The 19650-nt window shown below is 39.4% G+C and overlaps 1 protein-coding gene across 1 annotated transcript in view; it reads right to left on the bottom strand.

Moving 5' to 3' along the window:
• The window catches only part of TMEM135 (transmembrane protein 135), a 449569-nt gene that overhangs the window by 388887 nt on the left and 41032 nt on the right, over positions 1-19650 (bottom strand). Inside the window, exon 3 of the mRNA XM_047878354.1 lies at positions 19447-19503. The gene's annotated coding sequence lies outside the window, so the exon portion shown is untranslated. The remainder of the gene's footprint in view (positions 1-19446; positions 19504-19650) is intronic.

Here is a 19650-nt window from a genome sequence, read left to right on the forward strand (position 1 = left end):
GGCAGTCATAGAAATGGGTATCAGTCATGAACACAATGACAAAGCATGGCTCAAACTAGGTATAACACTGTGATACCTCTTAATTGCAGCAATATTCAGATGCACACTCCCTTTGTTGATACTAGGCAAGGTTTTTAAAATAGCTACATATGATTCTGATCTTCTACCAATTTTGATTATAACATAACTTCACATTTTTCTTCACATCATTTTATTTAAAATATTGCATTCAATTTTTAAGGTGTAAATATACATTTTTGCCAAAAAAACATTGAAAGCTGTTGTGTTGATACTTAATGCTGTTTCAGTCCAAACAGATAATGCTTCTGCCAACATAATTCTCTAAAAACTTGAAAGATTCTTATATATCAAATTATATAAGCACCCCTTTAAAAAGCCACACCAACAGACACTTTCCATCTTGAGCTGAGACTCAGAAGGTTTTTTGAAAATGTCCTTAAAATATTAGAAGCCCTTTTATCAAGCTAAGAGGGTCTAGGGAGAACAATCAAATATTTCTACAGTCTTGAAAAAGAGTCTTACAGCTGCACCCTGGATTTAACCTTTGCCTTAAAGCAATTCCTTAGTTTCAGAATCTTTTAACCATCTGGAGAGGCTCAGAATGAAAAACAGCTTTACTTTTGAACCCAAAGATCCTAGATTCTTTATATTTCCTATAAATTCTGCTTTAAAAAATTGAATAGTCCTTTTAATTTCATCTCTCTCTATCTTACCAGGCTTCATTTAAAAAAAAAAAAATCAGTCAAATGAAAGTTCAACATTCTACCTGGAAATATCAACCAAAAGAACCAGTTTGTTAGAGTATTTTCTATTTCCTACAATTTAGCAGGCAACAGTGTTGCTAAAATTTCCTCTACTACATAACAGCGATCCCTTTTTCTAGGCTCTGGTAAGAATTTCCTCCCTGTCCTTCAAGCCTTCAAGAATTCCACAAAATGCTCTCAAATAACCTTACAAAAGATTCAGGTACACTGTCTATAGAATTCCCAGTGTCTCTGTTAGTTTGATGATGTTACCAGTACTTACAATTACGACTGAGGACACCATCCTCCCTGACTTAGAACTCCTTTTACCATAAGTAAAAGACTTATAATTATTCTTTGATATGAAAAACACACAATCTACACACAATAGGAATAGATAGGTAAAAGGAATGCCTCAGAGGCCAGCCACATTCACCTAAAAAAGTTAGACTGAATGCAATGACATGCCTAGAAGCAAAAGTTGAAGGATAGGAAGCAAACAAAGGGAGAGCCACTGAGACAAGTCAGGCATATGCCTACAGGGGCAGAAACAGTAGTTCCAGGACCTTGGGTATTCTGGACCCACTGACAAAACGATCTTCACCGTGAAATAGATCCACAAGGGATTTCAGAGGGATTTCATTGAACTTTGGATTCATTTAATTCTGAGAATTTATCTTTTTCGGAGAACAGGTGCATAAAGCAAACTTTTATTACGATTTGACTTCTGCTGCAGGTCTGTCTGAAGTGAAAGGGCTTGCTCATGGCAACACTGACATCCTAGTTTGTGTAAGAGGGCTTTTTTTCCTCCCTGTAATTTAATAATTTGATGTTTTGATTTATGCATTCATTTCTAAACTTACTCTGTGTCACTTAGGAGAGACAGAGCCTCCCCTGGTGTGCTGATAAACCAGGTTTCTGACCTTGGCAGTCTGTGGGTGATAAACCCTGTATTAACCAAGAAAGACTAGGCTGTGCTGAGATAACAAATATGCCCCTAAATCTCAGGGGATTAAAATTAGAAAGATTTATTTTGTGCTCACATGAAGTCCAAAGTGGGTTGGCTGGCTCTTTAGGGCAACTTTCCTCCAAGTAGTGATTCAAGGTTAAAGGGTCGTGCATCCGTATTGAGCCTTCAGTGGTCAATTTTCCTTTTTCTTTCTTTCTTTTTTTTTTTTTTTGCTTACTTGATTTTTTTGTGCATAATTTTTAGTTATTGTACATAGTCATGTATAAAAAATGTAAGTTGGGGCGCCTGGGTGGCGCAGTCGGTTAAGCGTCCGACTTCAGCCAGGTCACGATCTCGCGGTCTGTGAGTTCGAGCCCCGCGTCAGGCTCTGGGCTGATGGCTCAGAGCCTGGAGCCTGTTTCCGATTCTGTGTCTCCCTCTCTCTCTGCCCCTCCCCCGTTCATGCTCGGTCTCTCTCTGTCCCAAAAATAAATAAACGTTGAAAAAAAAAAAATTAAAAAAAAAAATGTAAGTGTACCATTTGATACATTTTTCCATTTGACCTCGTTCCTGAGACAACTATCCAGAAAAAAAATTTTTCCATCACGCCAGAAGGTGTTCTGGTGCCCAGTGCCAGTTAATACATCTATGAACAGAGGTCACCACTATTCTGACTTCTATCATGATAGCCTCATTTTGCCTTTTCCTCAAATTTACATTACTGGAGGCATACATTAGTATTTTTCATGTCTGGGTCTCTCTCACTCAGGAGTTTGTATATGTTGGTCCATGTATTTGTAGTTCATTAGTATTTTGTTGCTTTGCTATTCTATTGTATGAATACAGCACAGTTTTTCCATTCCAGGACATTTAGATTGTTGTAAGTGTTGGGCTATTATGACTAAACTTATTCCGAGCATTCTCTTACTTGTCTTTTTGTAGGCATTTGTTTTTGTTTCTCTTGGGCACATACACAGGAGTGGAGGTACTAGTCATGGGGCAGGCATATGTTTAGCTTTAGTAGATACTGATTGATTATTTTTATTTTTAAGGGTCAGGACTCAACATGGTTTACATTACTTCTGATTACATCCATTTCCAGAATGTATTTACATGTTCCCAACCTAACTTCAAGGGTGGATGGGAAATGTAGTCTTCCTGTGGGACTAGAAAAAGGAGATGAAATGAGATTTGCTAAATATCTATCACTGTCTCTGCCACAAACACCAACCCCAGTGTCAGGCTACTGGTTCATCTTAGTTGATTCTTCTTCACCCTTGTGAATGGCATGACCTTTCTTTTTCAAATGAATGTATGTGCAACCATACAACTTGTTTTCAATGAACAAATGAAAACTGATCATCATCACTTACTGCACTGGACTGGAAGTTTGTGTCCCTCCAAAATTTGTATGTTGAAATTCTAACTGCCAATGTGATGGTTTTAGGAACTGGAGCCTCGGGAATATGATTAGATCATGAGGTGGAGCCCCTGAAAAAGGGATGAGTGCCCTTATAAAAGAGCTCCAAAAAGAACTCTCTTGTCTCCACTGTCCGGTGACAACACGGCCAGAAGGCACCAGACATGAATCAGGAAGCAGGTCCTCACCAGACACAGGATCAGCTGGTGCCTTCATCTTGGACTTCCTAACCTCCAGAACTACAAGAAATAAATATGTATTCTTTAAGCCACCCAGTCTATGGTATTTTCATAATAGCAGCCCCAAAGGACTAAGACACTTACATTTAAATTTTTAGTAAAATTCGGGGCGCCTGGGTGGCTCAGTTGGTTAAGCATCTGACTTCGGCTCAGGTCATGATCTCAAGGTCTGTGGGTTCGAGCCCTGCGTCAGGCTCTGTGCTGACAGCTCAGAGCCTGGAGCCTGTTTCAGATTCTGTGTCTCCCTCTTTCTCTGACCCTCCCCTGTTCATGTTCTCTCTCTGTCTCAAAAATAAATAAATGTTAAAAAAAAATTTTTAAATAAATATATAAATAAATAAATAAATAAATAAAATTTTTAGTAAAATTCCCTCTCATTCTAAGCTCCTTGAAGGCAAGATCTATTTCGGATTCTTCTTTGCTGTTTTCAGCACTATATAGCACAGTGCCTTGAACATAGAACACATTTAATAAAATATTGAATGAGTAAATAAATGAAGACATTGGTGGGAGAGAGATTTTATTTTTTTCTTAAAATTTTTTTTAACGTTTATTCATTTTTTTGAGACAGAGAGAGACAGAGCATGAATGGGGGAAGGTCAGAGAGAGAGAGAGAGAGACACAGAATCTGAAACAGGCTCCAGGCTCTGAGCTGTCAGCACAGAGCCCGACGCAGGGCTCGAACTCACAGACTGCAAGATCATGACCTGAGCCGAAGTCGGACGCCCAACTGACTGAGCCACCCAGGCGCCCCAGGGAGAGAGATTGTAAAACACTATGTTTTCTTCTTAAAGAAAAAGCAAGACAAAAATATCCATTACTTATAATTTCTTATGTATTGCCTTATTTGTTTGGGGTTTACTTCCTTAGCTCCCTATTTACCTTTCAGGTAGAATCTATGCCCTATTTGTTATCTTTATATTATCTTCCGCACCTAGCATACTAGTGTGAAAATGTAACATTTTGAGGGAAAAAATAACTGACTCCTACATAGAAAATTTGGTTCTAGAAATGGCCTTTTACCCTTTTTTTAATACAAGGACAATATTAGCCCGGCCTCAAGCTTCTGGTCTTCTCAAACTCTCCAGGAGTACACAAAACTATCCCTAAGCCCCATAAGTCTACAAGATCTACAAGTTATTATAGTTCTATGATGTAATTTACTTGAGCTTAGACACCCAAATTCATGGGAAATAGCTAAATTCTTATTGTCTTCTCACCCCTGGGTCTTTAATTATCCTTAATTTTATTCTTCCTAATAAATGATAATTGGTTTTGCTAGAAAATATAAAAGCAAAGGAGTTAATGACTTTGTGCTGTGCCTAACACACATGTAGATTACACTATTTGCCCCTAAAAACAGTGTTTACTCCTCCCCCTATCTGAGGCCAAACTTGGCCATTGTGTCCTATTTGTTGGCCATGAGACTCAAACAATTGTTTATTCTAGGATTTAGCTACATCCACAGTGTTCTTGTTGCTACCCACGTGTGTCCTTCCTTGAAGATGTGCTTTTTTTTTCTAACTGTTCACAACTCTTGAAAATCTATGCACGGGGTACCTGGGTGATTCCATTGGTTAAGTGGCTACTCTTGACTTTGGCTCTGTTCATGATCTCACAGTCTGTGAGATCAAGCCCAGCCTCCAGCTCTAAGCTGACCTCGTGGGGGTTGCTTGGGATTCTCTTTTTCCCTCTCTTTCTGCCCCTCTCCTGCTCATTCATGCTCTCTCTCTCTCTCTCTCTCTCTCTCAAAAAAAAAAAAAAATGTACATATGACATGGAGTACCAGCATTTTATTTTTCTTTGTGAAGGTTCTACTGCTTTTCTTTTAAACAATATTTTGTGAGATTCTTGGTTTCAGTTCAGGTCATGATCTCGCAGTTTGTGAATTTGAGTTCAGCATCAGGTTTTGCGGAGCCTGCTTGGGATTCTTTCTTCCTTTCTCTCTCTGCCCCTCCCCTGCGCTTGCTCTCTTTATTTCTCTCTCAAAATAAATAAATAAACTTTTTAAAAATTGTTTAAATGAATAAATAAATAAATGTTACTGTTTGCCTCTCTGCAATTGATATCACCCATTTGCAAAATGGAGGTACATTTTTGCTTAAAGTAATTTAGAAAATTAATATATATCAAATGCGTTAAGTTCTTCAAAACTGCCATTTCCTCCAAAATAGATGCAGTGTCTTTGGTTCCTAACCTGGAATCTAGCACATAGGCCCACTCAAGTATCTGCTAAATTAGTAAAATACACTTCAAAATATACATTTATACCTAAATTTCTATAGTTACCATGCAATAGTTACAGTTCCATTTGAAGATTCAAGTAATGGCCATTTGTATTTTTTTCTCTCTCTACACTTTCAATACCTGTTTTCCCAAAATCTTCAGTACATGTCTAAATCTTCCCAGCAATTGCATTCTTACATATTACAAATATTACAAATTCTAAGGTAATGAAGATACTTTTAATCCAGGATCTTATTAGTTTGACTATATTAAGTCAGTGCTCCATGATGGTTAGAATCAAGTAAAGGCAGAGGGTTTCCTCATAAGATTACCTTGTGAAAGATAAAGTTATCTACAAGAATTTATTTGATGGTCGGTCTGCTCTTAGTAGAATAAGACCTAATTGAATAATTGAAGAGTTACTAAATCTCCTTGGATTCATTTGTGATCAATTTTGGAAAAGGATTTTTTTTTTCACATAGTTTGGAGGACAAAGTCATCTGTCATATGCTCTCAAAGTAATGTTTATTTTCTCTTTTCTAAAAAAAACTCACAAACTCTCTGTTTTGTGTCTATGCTCATGTTTGAATATTTCCTCCCTTAAAGTATTACATCTCAGATACTTGTAGTCTGAGTATAAATTAGTAGTATTTTTAGAAGTCATTTTTACAGGACCTATGAACATTTTGAACACATATACCCTTTGACCCAGAAATCCTAATTCTAGGCCTTTATTATACAGAAATACTGACAAAAAAATTTTCTCCATCATTATCTGTAAGAACACAAATATTAAAAATAATCTAAATGTCCATGCTAGGGACATGTCAAATAAATAAATTACGGTGCATCCATATTGTAGAATGTGGATACTGAAAAGGGAAAGGTGTATCTGCATGTATCAACACTGAAGGATGTTCATCACATTCCAATGAAGGAGGGAAAAACCCACAAATTCTTTCATACAGAATAAGCTCATTGTTGAAAGAAGAAAAGGTATTTTGTGTATATGTATTTGTGTACATATTTACACAGGCATTGAAAAATGTGTAGGAGAATACACAATAAGTAAAAGGATCAGGACAGAGTTCTTTCACTTTTTTGTCTTATATACTACTTTATTGTTTAATTTTTTCCCAATTAGTGCACATTATGCTTGTATTCTAACACTTCCTTCTGGATTTTTTGTTTCTTATTAGAGTTTATTTTAGGTCCTGAGTGCTAATTGTTGTGAATCTTCATAAGTCCAAAAACAGCATTATTTTACCCTCATTCTACATCAAACTACTGATAATTTATTTGGTTATAAATAAAATTACAAATTCAAAGTAAATTTCCCCTCAGTATTCTAAAAATATTTCTCCATCATTTTCTTGCATATCACTGTTAATTACATATTCAGTGTTATTTGATTCTTTTTTTATTTTTTTTATTTTTGTCTTTCTACTCTGGTAGTTTTTAGAGTTTTCTCCTTATTGCTGATATTTTACTGTATGTTTCATTTTTTTAATGTTTATTTATTTTTGAGGCAGAGAGAGACAGAGCATGAGTGGGAGAAGGGCAGAGAGAGAGGGAGGCACAGAATCTGAAGCAGGCTCCAGCCTCTGAGCTGTCAGCACAGAGCCCTAGGTGAGGCTTGAACTCATGAACCGTGAGATCATGACCTGAGCCGAAGTTGGATACTCAACGAACAGAGCCACCCAGGCGTCCCTGTATGTTTCTAATCATGTCTCTTTATTTCATTTTTTGTATCATTCTGCTAGAATTTAGTGAACTATCTTAATCTGAAGTATGTTATTTTTCACTTCTAGAAAAGTTAAGTATCACATTTCCTCTGTTCTGGGGAAATCTCATGGAAATTCTATTAACCAGGACCTATTAACCAAGTTAATTCTATTAACTTGAGATATGTTAATAGAACTCAGGGAAGTCCATGAATTTGGATGAAAAGACAATTTCATTTTTATTTTCACTAACTTCTAACTGAAATACAATATCTTCCATCATTTGAAAGGAGGCAAGAAACCACAGTGCTTATGACGTTATCACCAGTAGAAATCACAGATATTTTCATATTATATTATAACTGTAGAAGATATGTCAAAAATCATAGTAAGCTATCAGATCTTGTTATTTGATTTGTTAATGTTAATATATCACAAAATTTTTACTATTATGAAATTGCACTTAAATATAATTGATATCTTTTATAATCCTATATATTTTATTTCATACATTTAAAGGTAATGTTCTAGGAAGGTGTTATGGTCTGAATGTTTATGTCTCCCCAAATTCATATGTTAAAAGTCTAATGCCTGGAGAACCTGGGTGGCTCAGGTGGTTAAGCATCTGATTTTGGCTTAGGTCATGTTCTCCTGCTTCGTGGGTTTGAGCCCCACGTCAGTTTCTGTGCTGACAGCTCAGAGCCTGCTGGAGCCTGTTTCGGATTCTGTGTCTCCCTCACTACCCCACCCCCATGCTCACTTGCTCTTTCGCGTGCTCTCTCTCCTCTCTCTCTCTCTCTCTCAAAATAAACATTAAAAAAAAATTTAAGTCTAATGCCCAATGTAATGGTATTAGCAGATGGGGTCTTTGGGAAGAGCTTAGGTTATGAGAGTGGAGCCCTCATGAATGAGATTAGTGCCCTTATAAAAGAGACCCCAGAGAGGTCTCTTACCCGTTCCACAAGATGAGGACACACTACCCGCTAGGAATACCCTCACGAGAACCATTCGGGCACCTAGATCTTGGATTTCCAAACCTCCAGAGCTATGAGAAACAAACTTCAGTTATAAGCTACCCAGTGGGTGGTATTTTTTTAGAGCAGCCCAATTAGACCTAAGACAGAAGGGATCCACAGTATTCACTAATCTGCTGAAGAGATCCATGGCACAAAACATTTTTAAAACACCTGCATGAGATTGATGATAAGATCTCTGTAACTTCAATGCCTTCCAGTATCAGCCTCTTATCTCTTCATCTCTCTGGTTAGATTAGAACTATAAGGCCTCCAGTTAGGCGGCCCAGGACCAAAAGTAGTAACTCTGAGATAGCAGGAGCCTCAGCTCCCTGCTCTGGTTTCTCATATGATCACAGCTTCTGATCCAAAAAAAAAGTCCCTTCCCCGTTTTTGAACATTTACTAATCTATTCTTTTTGAGTCCTACAATTTTGATGAGGGAGGGAGAAATGATAAGTATGTACTCCATCTACCATCTAAAAGCTGGGACGCAGGTATTAATTTGCACTTAAAAAAAGAAGAAGAGGCAATGCTACATTCTTTCCCCTTCTATTAATTTTTTTCTTTTTTTACAGTATATAATATCATTAGAATAAGCTCTTACATAGCTAGTTTACAAGTGAGAAAATGGAGGGTGGTACAGGGTAATCACTGATTCGAGGTCATGTAACTAGTTAATAACAGGGCTGGAACTAGAACCCAGGTCTGGCTTCTTCTCCTCTACAGCTTGTTTTTTCTGAGTTACCTTAGGACTTACCTCCTTCCTTTCCAGAAGCTAATGGTGCTGATGTTATAAACCACTGTCTAAAAAAATCATTGTGTTATTTATTTGCTATTGTATGCATGGTTCTCTCTGCCTAAGATACTTTCAGTCATTTAGTCAACAAATATTTGAGAACATTTGATGTGTGCCACGTGCTGAGCTGGGTGCCAGGCATAAAACAGTGAACAAGGCCCGGTCCTTCCCCCACATGATGCTAACAGCCAGTCTAGTAGGAAGACTAGGTATCAAACAAATACTGAATTCTGCTCCCCCTCTTATGGTGACTCTCTACTCACCTTTCAAGATCAGACCCAATGCACCTTGTCTGGGAAGTTTTCTAGATAGAGTTAGTCGCTCTCATCAGTGCCTCCACAACACATACTTTGCACCTGTTATTAACTGAGAACAGACTTTTTATTTTAATATTTTAACACAGTTTCCTGCCAACCCATGCACCTCTATCCCTTACCTGGGTGGTAAGGAACTCAAGGGCAGCTTTGCTTTTTCCTCTTGATAGCAACTTCATTTATAGCAACATTCATTCATTTCATTCATAGCACAGCCCCTGGCACTTAGTAGGCAGTAAATGTTTGAATGAATGGAACTGAAGTTGAGAAAAAAGAATAGAAAGTTCTCTAGGACTCCTTTTCTGCATACTGTATATATGTATTACAGTGCATTTTAAAATTAAAAATGGCATTCTCCATTGATGATTTTTAAGTTTATGATTGGCAAAAAATCCATTTTTATTGTTTGGGCTGGTCGCCAATAAAAAGAAAAATAGATGTGAGCACTTGCCAGCTGTTGTGAATTATAGAATCCTAAAGTCTATTCAGAAATGTGTGGAGAAAATCCACCTTTTGCTTCAATTTATCTGAGTTGACAATCTCCACAACCTAAACCCACTAAAGTCCACACCTCCAAATTCATTTAATTCTGCATGACCTATGACTACAGAAATCGACTCCCTAAAGAATCTCAATTTCACAATTTGGCTAACTGTAATTCTTTTACCTTTATAAAATTCTTTTTGAATGACTGTTGACAAGGTATCTAAGGTTCAAGGAAAATAAATCAAAATTCATTCCATATTTATGTGGCAGGGAAAAGGCTGTGTCCCCTTCACCTTAGAGCTTGGACTCCCCAGTGAATGAGACCCTTGGAAAGAAAGAGACCTCTGGAGGTAGACAGCCACGTAGCACTTGTAACTAGAGCCTTGACAGAAATGTGCCTGAGATTTTAGAAGGTGGGGGTGGGCAGAGTAGCTTGAACATTGTAATTTCATATCTTAAGTAGTTTTTCAAGAAGTGGAAATTTTCATCCATCGTGAATCAGATTCACCCTTGGTTTGGGGGAAATGATCTAAAGGGACAAGGTTAAATGAACAAGGCCTTTTTCTGGAATGGAAGTTTGACAGCTGTGGCTCCAGAGATCGAAACTGTTCTGCATAATAATATTAAAAATTGCCTTTAGTGTGGGCAGAGCTGCATCCCTGTGGTTTATGACACCTTTGGAGGAATATTTCCTTTCAGGTGTTGGTGTAGACACCCCCAGCCTACACAGCGTTATTTATTTTAGTTGAATGTTTGTACTTCCCGTTAAAAGCGTCTCACAGGAGACTGAATAGTAAAGACGTTAGGGACTACCAGGAAGCTATAGTTCTGGTTTTTTACCTCATGTGGATAAAATTTCATAAAAAGAAAGGAGACTGGGTGAGGCTTAGTACGAAAATACTGGCCTATAACACGTGGTAATATTCAAACACAGACCTGGGAAATGTTGTCCACTGGGTATTTTGCTTTTATGTGATGATCTCACAGAGGACATAGAAATGGACCTGACTCCGTGAGTGGGGGAGGGCTGGGGTTTCCTCAGAGGATGTGGATGGGGAGGCGGACTGAGACCACAGAGAACACAGGGAGAAAAGTGCTCTCTTCCTGGGCTTCTGGATATTGGGGCCCGGACTTGCAGGAGGGCAAATTCACTGGAAGTTACCCCCAAAGGAAAAAGAAATGCAGACCCTCCCAGATAGTCTAAGCCTGGGAACTAGGCTGGAAGGCACCTCCACAGCCCTAAGACAACCTATGCATTGGCTTGTGGACAAAAAGCATTCAGAATTCATAGCCATCTGTAAGTTTGGCAGTTTTATAATTCCTTCCTCTCATCCTTAAACATTCTGTAAAATTTTGCTAAATGTCATGATGTGGGAAATTAAAGGTCTTTGTTTACCTTTGGGAACATTTAGGGAAGGGAAGCAAAGCCTTTTCTTGAGGCCAGCATAGCTGTGGTAGCTTCAGTCGTGGAGTGATAGAAGTCAGAAGCGGCAGTGGGGATCTGTGATGAACAATCTGGGACCACAGAGGTGGCTGGGACAGTGTGAATTTGTGGGATGCGTGAACAGCTGGGAAGTGCAAAGACCTACTTGTGGAGGGGAGTCTCATAAAAGATGAAACTTCCTGTCATCAGATAAGATGAAAGTTTGAGCCACAGTAATTTGAACATCACAAGGTAAACCTGACCTCATTTTTAATCACAGTCTGGTGAGGTCTGTGAGACTGGGTACATGCATCTGGAATGCACTATAAAATGTAGTCTTTGTATCTTAGTAACCTGTTTAACATAAGGTTTGCAGACTACAAAAGCAGGCCTGAAATGGGTTCCCAACCAAATCTGTGGAAATCATATTGATCACATTCTGTTTATGCATTTGTTGGTAGTCATGTACTGGATGCCAGCATGTGCCAAGCAGTACGGTAGCAACCAAAGCAAATCCATTGGCATGGAGCTGGTATAAACTGCTCAATGTTGAAGGTAGAATGAAGATCACATAACCAACTTTTTCAATTAAAGGAAGAATGACTTGAGCCCCCTAGTGCTAGATTAGTGTGGAATCTGGTATCCCTTTATTAGGGTCCCTTTCCCTTCTTCTAGATCTTCTGAGAACCCTGGAAGGTATACACTGACCATTTAGGAGGTCAGTGAGGTCAGTGTGTATATATACACACACAGATATATATGTATAAATGTACACGGATACACACATAAATATGCATATATATACACACATACATATTTGTATATATTTGCACATACACACTATTTACATCTATACTTATTTCTGTATTTATTTTTATATTGAAAACTATGAAAGCCTCCAATGACAATCTGACACTGTAAGATTCATTCCAGTTTCCTCCTCTTCCATATTTGTAACTGTCCGATAGTAAGAGAATTCCCATCAATAAATTTACTTATTTACTTACTAATTTTTTCTTACCCTGGTCCCCAACACCTATATGGTTCCCTCCTCATGCTTCTGGGGCTCTGGCACTTCATCCAAGCAGGAAGATGCTGCACTGAGACACAACCTCTCATCTTGCCTGGACACCCCATGGGGATACCCTCCTGACTCTGTTAGGCTCTGATGCTCCTTCCCAGGCCCCCACTGCATCATCCTCTGTGAATGCCCTTCTCACTCTGCTGAGTCTCTGACATCCATACCATCCAGGTAACTGGATCTGACATCACCCTCCCACCCAGGTACACTATTCATCTAGCTTAGGTTTTAACCCCACCCTGGGTCTCCATCTCCCCACCACCATATGACTGTCTACCTTGTTCAGGTCCAGGACTGAATTGTTTAGGAAGGAAAACAATGGAAAGAGGAGAGGGAAGAGGCAGAGAAAGAAAGAATCATCTGGGAGATCTGAATTAAGAATAGCTCTAGTGGAACATCAGTACCTGTGTTTTTAAATGCTCCCTCGGGAGATTCTAATAATAGCCATGTTTGGGGTCCACTAGATTTACAACTCTTATACTAGGAAGCCATATACTTATACTAGGAAGCTTATGCTGCAGAAACCAACCATTTTAACTAAATATTTACTAAATAATTTTACTATTTGCTTAGTAAATTATTTACTTAGTAAATCTGTCCATGAGACAGATACATAGAAACATAGAAACATAGATACATAGAAAATAAGATACTATCCTTGCTCTGAGAGCTAACAATCCAGAAGAGGAGACCGAGGTTGAGAAAAGGAACTAGCATACATGGAGTAACTCGTGGAAATGGGGAAATGTGTAAATGCTATGGGGGCAAAGTGGAAATTAGTCATTCTACCTGGGGAGTTGGAGAAAGCTAATAGTTGAGCGGGTTGTAAAGGATAAATAGGGGCACCTGGGTGGCTTAGTCTGTTATGTGTCTGACTCTTGATTGTGGCTCAGGTCATGATCCTGGGGTCATAGGATTCTCTCTCTCTCTCTCTCTCTCTCTCTCTCTCTCTCTCTCTCTCCCTCTCCCTCTCCCTCTCCCTCTCCCTCTCCTTCTCTCTCTCAAAAATAAATCATAAAGTTTTTTTTTTTTTAAAAAGAAGTTTACCAGGAGAAGAGGAAGAGGGAACTTGTAGCAGAAGGACCTGTTTATTTAAGGTAAGAACAGGTAAAAGCTGGGATCTTTATTAAACCAGAACCTGCCACGAACAGTATCATTTGAATTGGGATGTGAGTTAGTTGTTCAGATCAGTCAACACAGCATTACATGTTGGTCCGTTGAAACAGCCAGTCTCTTGAGGGCAATATCTAGGAAAAGGGCATAATCCTACGTCAGCCAGCTTGTTAGGAAAATCAATAAACGCTAATATTGAAAATTTTAAACATTCTAGAGACTATCCAGTGTAGAAAATTACAATGCCTGCCTGCATCTCCATCTCCCAGACATAACCACAGCAATAATTTGGTATATCTTCCTCAGAATGTTTCTATGCACAGACTGCCAATTATGTGTGTGTATGTTTACATCTTTCCCCAAAAGAGAACTTAGGATATTTACCACTTAAACTTGCTATTTTTAATTTAACATTTCTTGGGTAGCCTTCTATATCACTATAAAGAATCTTACTTAGTTGTTTTTAAAAACATATTTTTACTTTATTGTAATCATTTTTCTTTATGTTTATTTACACACTACACAAATAAAATGTCAATGTAAAAAGGTGACATATGTAAATCAGTGGTGTGCTCTTATCTATTTACACTTCCTTTCTCAGAGGTAACCGTTGTTGTGTGTTGGCATATGTCCTACTTGTTCTTTATTCATTTACACACACACACACACACTCACACACACACTCACACACATGTGTGTTTGGCGGGGGTGGGACTTCTTTCTCATAAATGGGATCATGGACAATGTTGTGTCTCAAGAATTATCAAATTTCAAAGGCTGAAAGAACACACAAGAAGGACTGCAACCTGTCCATTACTCCTGACCTTTTTCCTCAGTGCCCTCCAATCTCACTTGTATCATAGCCACTGCAAACATATCGTAGGCAATGGGAGCCGAGCCACATTAAAGGAAGAGGTGCATAAGAAGATCCCTTTGGGACAACTGACCCCTGGCACTCTTCTCTTGTGACTTTAGCGTTACAAAACCAAACTGAGAAGAAACAGATGGAAGAGAGAGGAGAGTAAGGGAAACACGATGAGCCCACTGGGCCCCTAAGTCTCTGGGGCTTGAGGTTTAGATATAGTTCTCACTAGGGATCTAGACTGCTTTGCCTCTTGTAGCCAGAGGGATGGAGTTTGAAGCATGTAAGATCTTGGAAAATGTGCAACTGAGCAAGGTCTAATCATCAGTGATTGGAAGAGAAATGTACAATAAGAGCCAACTGGGATTTAACTCAAAGGCGTTTTGAAAGCTTGCTTCAGTGAGTTAGAATTGCAGCCTTTTGCCCCAAATTTCTCCACAAATATTCTATAGGCGTTTTTTAAGCCCCAGAGCCCTTAACTAATGTTATTTAAGGCAATTTTATGTATCTAATTGTACAGATTCTTTTCTAACTTTTGAGCAAGAAATGATCCTTAAATCCCCTTGTGTCTACTGATATTTCAAGGTAAGAGAATGCTCTGGAATACTTCCCATTTTCCAAATGTAATATTTTCCAAAATAAATGTTGGAGTAACTGCATGGTTAATACCATGTGAATATTTTAATTCACACAATAATATTCTGGAGTTTATGGAAGCTTGGCCTTTTTCCAGGAGGTTTGAAAGTCCAAAAGTGGGCTGTTTCTTCTCAGTGGGAGAAAAGGTGGAGGATGTGAATCACGATTGGTAAATTGGAGAGGAGGTCACAGGCTGAATGGCGCTAAGTAGGGGAAAGTGCAGTGCAATCTTCCATGGGAGGAAAGCCAGTTGCACAAAGGGGAAGGACTGGTTACCATTAAAGGCTTCAAAATTAGGGCCTTGGAGGAGAATTGAACGGGAAAGTTAACAACCCCTTGTTTCTCTTCCTCTTCTAGAGGATGGAGCTGTTGTAATGAGATCCAGGTGCCACCCTGGGATATCAGAGATCCCTATCTTTGTCTGTTTAGAAGCTCCCCAAACCTTCAATGCTGTAGCTCATATGCCCCCTCTTCCAAGGAGCCTGCCCTGATGGCCAGATTGCAGTCATCAGATGACATGACACTGTCAAGATGATCTGTTTCTTCGTCCTTTCCCCCCATGGTCTGTAAGATTCTTGAGACCAGGATGTAAAAGTCATGCAATAATTACATACTGAATGTTGACTGAATGAGCCTCTCTGACTGGAAATAATCCCCCCTCCTCTGGGCTCTCTTGGTGCTTTATACCTCACTCACATAATTTTTTACACATTCTACCTTGCATTCTCATCTGTACATTTTAACTCCACTATTAGAGTCAGAATTCTATCTCAAGAAAAAAGAGATAATGCATATAAAGTATTTGTGCCACATCCGCTGAATAAATGGTAGCTATTATTTTTTGTGTAATGAAGGTGCCTGAAGGAGCAGAAAATATCTTATTTTTTAAAAACAAGCTTCAGGAGCACCTGGGTGGCTCAGTCGGTGGGGCATCCGACTTCGGCTCAGGTCATGATCTCACAGTCCGTGGGTTCCAGCCCCACAACGGACTCTGTGCTGTCAGTTCAGAGCCTGGAGCCTGCTTCGGATTCTTTGTCTCCCTCTCTCTCTGCCCCTCCCCCATTCACGCTCTGCCTCTGTCTCTCAAAAAATGAATAAATGTTAAAAACATTTTAAATAGATAAAAAAAAAAGCTTCAGAAAATCACTTTGAAAAGATCTTTGTTTTGCAAGAGTCACTTGTTTTGCAAGAGTCACTTCTTTTTTTCTTTTAATGTTTATTTTTGAGACAGAGAGAGACAGAGACAGAGCTTGAGCAGGGGAGGGGCAGAGCAAGGGACACACGGAATCTGAAGCAGGCTCCAGGTTCCTAGCTGTCAGCACAGAGCCCTATGCGGGCTCGAACTCACAAACCATGAGCTCATGACCTGAGCTGAACTCACAAACCATGAGTTCATGACCTGAGCCGAAGTCAGTTGCTTAACTAACAGAGCCACCCAGGCACCCCACAAGAGTCACTTCTTAGTTTTGCAATGACAAGAGACCTACTGCCTTGGAAGAAGGAATAATAGGTTGTCTTAGTCTTGAAATATCTGTTCTTTCTCATTCCTCTTGAATAGAAAGCTGGGATTGGGGTTAGGTAGGAAAGTTGGTGCTGAGTTGCACAACACCAGGGGGCACCACTCATAGTGTAATCTGGTTGGGGTTTTTTGTTTGTTTGTTTGTTTGTTTCTTTTGAGAGAAAGAGAGTGTGTGCACTTGAGCAAGGGAGGGGCAGAGAGAGAGTGAGAGAGAAAAACCCAATCAGGCTCTGCACTGACAGGCTCTGTGCTGGGTTTGATCCCACGAACTTTGAGATCATGACTTGAGCCAAAATCAAGACTCGGACACTCAACTGACTGAGACACCCAGGTGCCCCCATATTGTAATCTGTTGTGATGAAAGTAAATATTCTTTGGAGATGTGCTTCAAGGGATATCCTTCCTTCTGAATAATATAAATGGTCAATATAAATGATGTCCCTAGAATTGTACAAGAAGGCAGCCCTAGGACAAAGAGAAGAGAAGAGAAGAAAGGGTCTCTGACCCTTTCTCTTTGAGGTTCACATTATCTCACCAGTTTTCTCAACCTGACTTCTGGAAGAGGGTTATGACCCTTTGGATCATGGAAATGTTTTGAATTCTTGAATAATTCAGGGGAGAGTAATATTGGACTTTCCAATGGTAAAGTATCTTCCTCTTTATTATCATCAGCTAGCTTTATACATTCAGAACATCTGCCACATAGGTGGCACATAATGGGCAATCCATGAAACCCAGAGATCTCTAGAAGTCTAATTTCTCAATAAAATTGAGAATTCAGGTCTTTCTAGATTGAATCTGGAGAACCCAGAGTCCGAGTGTGAAACAGTCTCCAAGGCCACCTTGAGAATGGACTTGAATCCCCACAGGAACACTAATCAAAATACCTTTCTGGGCAGGGGCACTTGGGCATCTGACTCTTGATTTTGGCTCAGGTCACAATCTCATGGTTTGTGGGTTCAAGCCCCACGTCGAGCTCTGTGCTGACACTGTAGAGCCTTCTTGGGATTCTCTCTCTCTCCCTCTCTCTGCCTGCCCCTGATCATGCTCTCACTCTCTCTCTCTCTCTCTCTCTCTCTCTCTCTCTCTGTCTCTCTCAAAATAAAATAAACATGAAAAAAAAATTTAAATACCTTTCTGGGCCACCTTCAGCTTAGGTCAGAAACACTGAGGTGAATCTGGAACTCTCTTCCTCGCTGTATTTTACCTGTTGCTTTTTCTAAGGGTCCAAGAAGTTGAGGCTGATGTCTTACTTCCACTTTAAGTTCATTGCTCAATGCATATTAATTAATAACTAACCAGTTTGCTGCCTGAGTGCAAAGGTTTGATACTGAAAGAACTAGAGTGGCTCATTATCAACTGATTCCAGACATGAAATCAGAGTAACAATTCAAAGAAACTAGTTCCTTGTGATTTTGTGTATGTGCATGACTTTTATGATTAAAAAACCAAATCTACCATTTCAGAAGAAACATTCCATTTATACCTTTATAACCAGACAAAAATATCCCCTGGCTTCACCTTCTCTTCTGGCCCCAGTGTGGTAGTCAAGGTCTTAGGCTTTGGGTCCGTCAGCACTAGGCTTGAATCATGTTTTTACAACCTCTTAGTTGGGTGATCTTCAGCAACTCTGCACTCCAAGCAGGCTCTGCACTGACTGAGTTTGATCCCACAAACTTTGAGATCATGACCTGAAGTATGTTTCTGAGGTATAAAAAGGGATTATAATTAAACATAGTTCATAAAATGAAATGAGAATTTATAGGTCAGGCACTATGCCTGACACATAATAAATGTTATCTATCACTATTTATTATTATTCCCTTTATCACCTCAACTTCCTTCTTCTCCTTTTTTCATGTTCACACATGAACCCACTGCAATCTGCTGCCCGTGCTCCACACTCTGGATGTTGTTGTCAAGATCTTCAATAGCCTTCTCATTGCCAAGGCAATGAATACTTTGCATTGTTGCTTCTGCTTTCTCTGGAGTATCTGACATCACTGAACACTCTCTTCTTTTTGGAATTTTCTCCTCTCTTTGTTTCCAAGGCAATCCATTCTCCTGATTCTTCTGATGAATCTCGACATCTCCCAACTTTCTTAGCTGGCTTCTTCCTCTGTTGGTCAGCCCTTTCATGTTACCATTTGTAGATTCAATCCTCTACCTGTTTTTCCTTTTCACCTCATGCACTACTCCTTTGACTTCAGTTATGATCAATAATCTAATTACCCTTATTTACATTTATATTTGCAGTTCTATCTGAATCTCCAGACCTGCATGTTTGACATGTTTTTTTTTTCAAATTTATTTATTTACCTTGACAGAGAGGGAGAGAGAGCGAGCAAATGAGCATGAGCAGGGAGGGGCAGAGAGAGAGAATCCCAAGCAGACTGCACTGCCAGCACAGAGCCTGATGTGGGGCTGGAACCCACGAACCAGGAGATGATGACCTGAGCCGAAACCAAGAGTCAGATGCTCAAGAGAATGAGCCACCCAGGCGCCCCTGCATTTTTGACATCTTACTTGATGTCTGGATTTGCCTTGGGAACCACAACCTAGTGGATATAAAGTCCTCTCTCACCCAAACCAGCTCCTTTTCCTATGGTTCTTTTCCTGTTAGTGGTATTACAATTCCCCAGTCATTCAAGCAAGCTGACTTTATCTATGCCTTCTCTTCTCTCACCCCACCCTACCCCAATATCTGGCCATTCTATTCATTCTACCCTACGCAGCTCTCAATCTATCCTTTCTTCTCCATCCTCATTCCCACAACTTTGATTTAGACCATCCACCTCCTGCCCAAATAGCGCAGGAGCATTCTCAATTTTAGCTGCCATTTTGTGTTTCTAAAATACAAATATAATCATGTCACTTACCTGCTAAAGTCCTTTGCAGATTTCACCCTCAAAACTGGACAGAGGAGAGTAAGGCTGCTGGACAAAAACAGTAAGAGTAATTTGCTTTTTAAAAACAAGAGCAGATTCAAGGTCATCTCTATGGCAACCTTGTACTCACTTGTATTCTAATATGCTTTCTTAAGTGGAAAAGACAGAAATGGAGTTAGAACCAGCACCCTGGAA

The sequence above is a fragment of the Prionailurus viverrinus genome, chromosome D1 (assembly GCF_022837055.1).
Source record: "Prionailurus viverrinus isolate Anna chromosome D1, UM_Priviv_1.0, whole genome shotgun sequence".
NCBI lineage: Eukaryota > Metazoa > Chordata > Mammalia > Carnivora > Felidae > Prionailurus > Prionailurus viverrinus.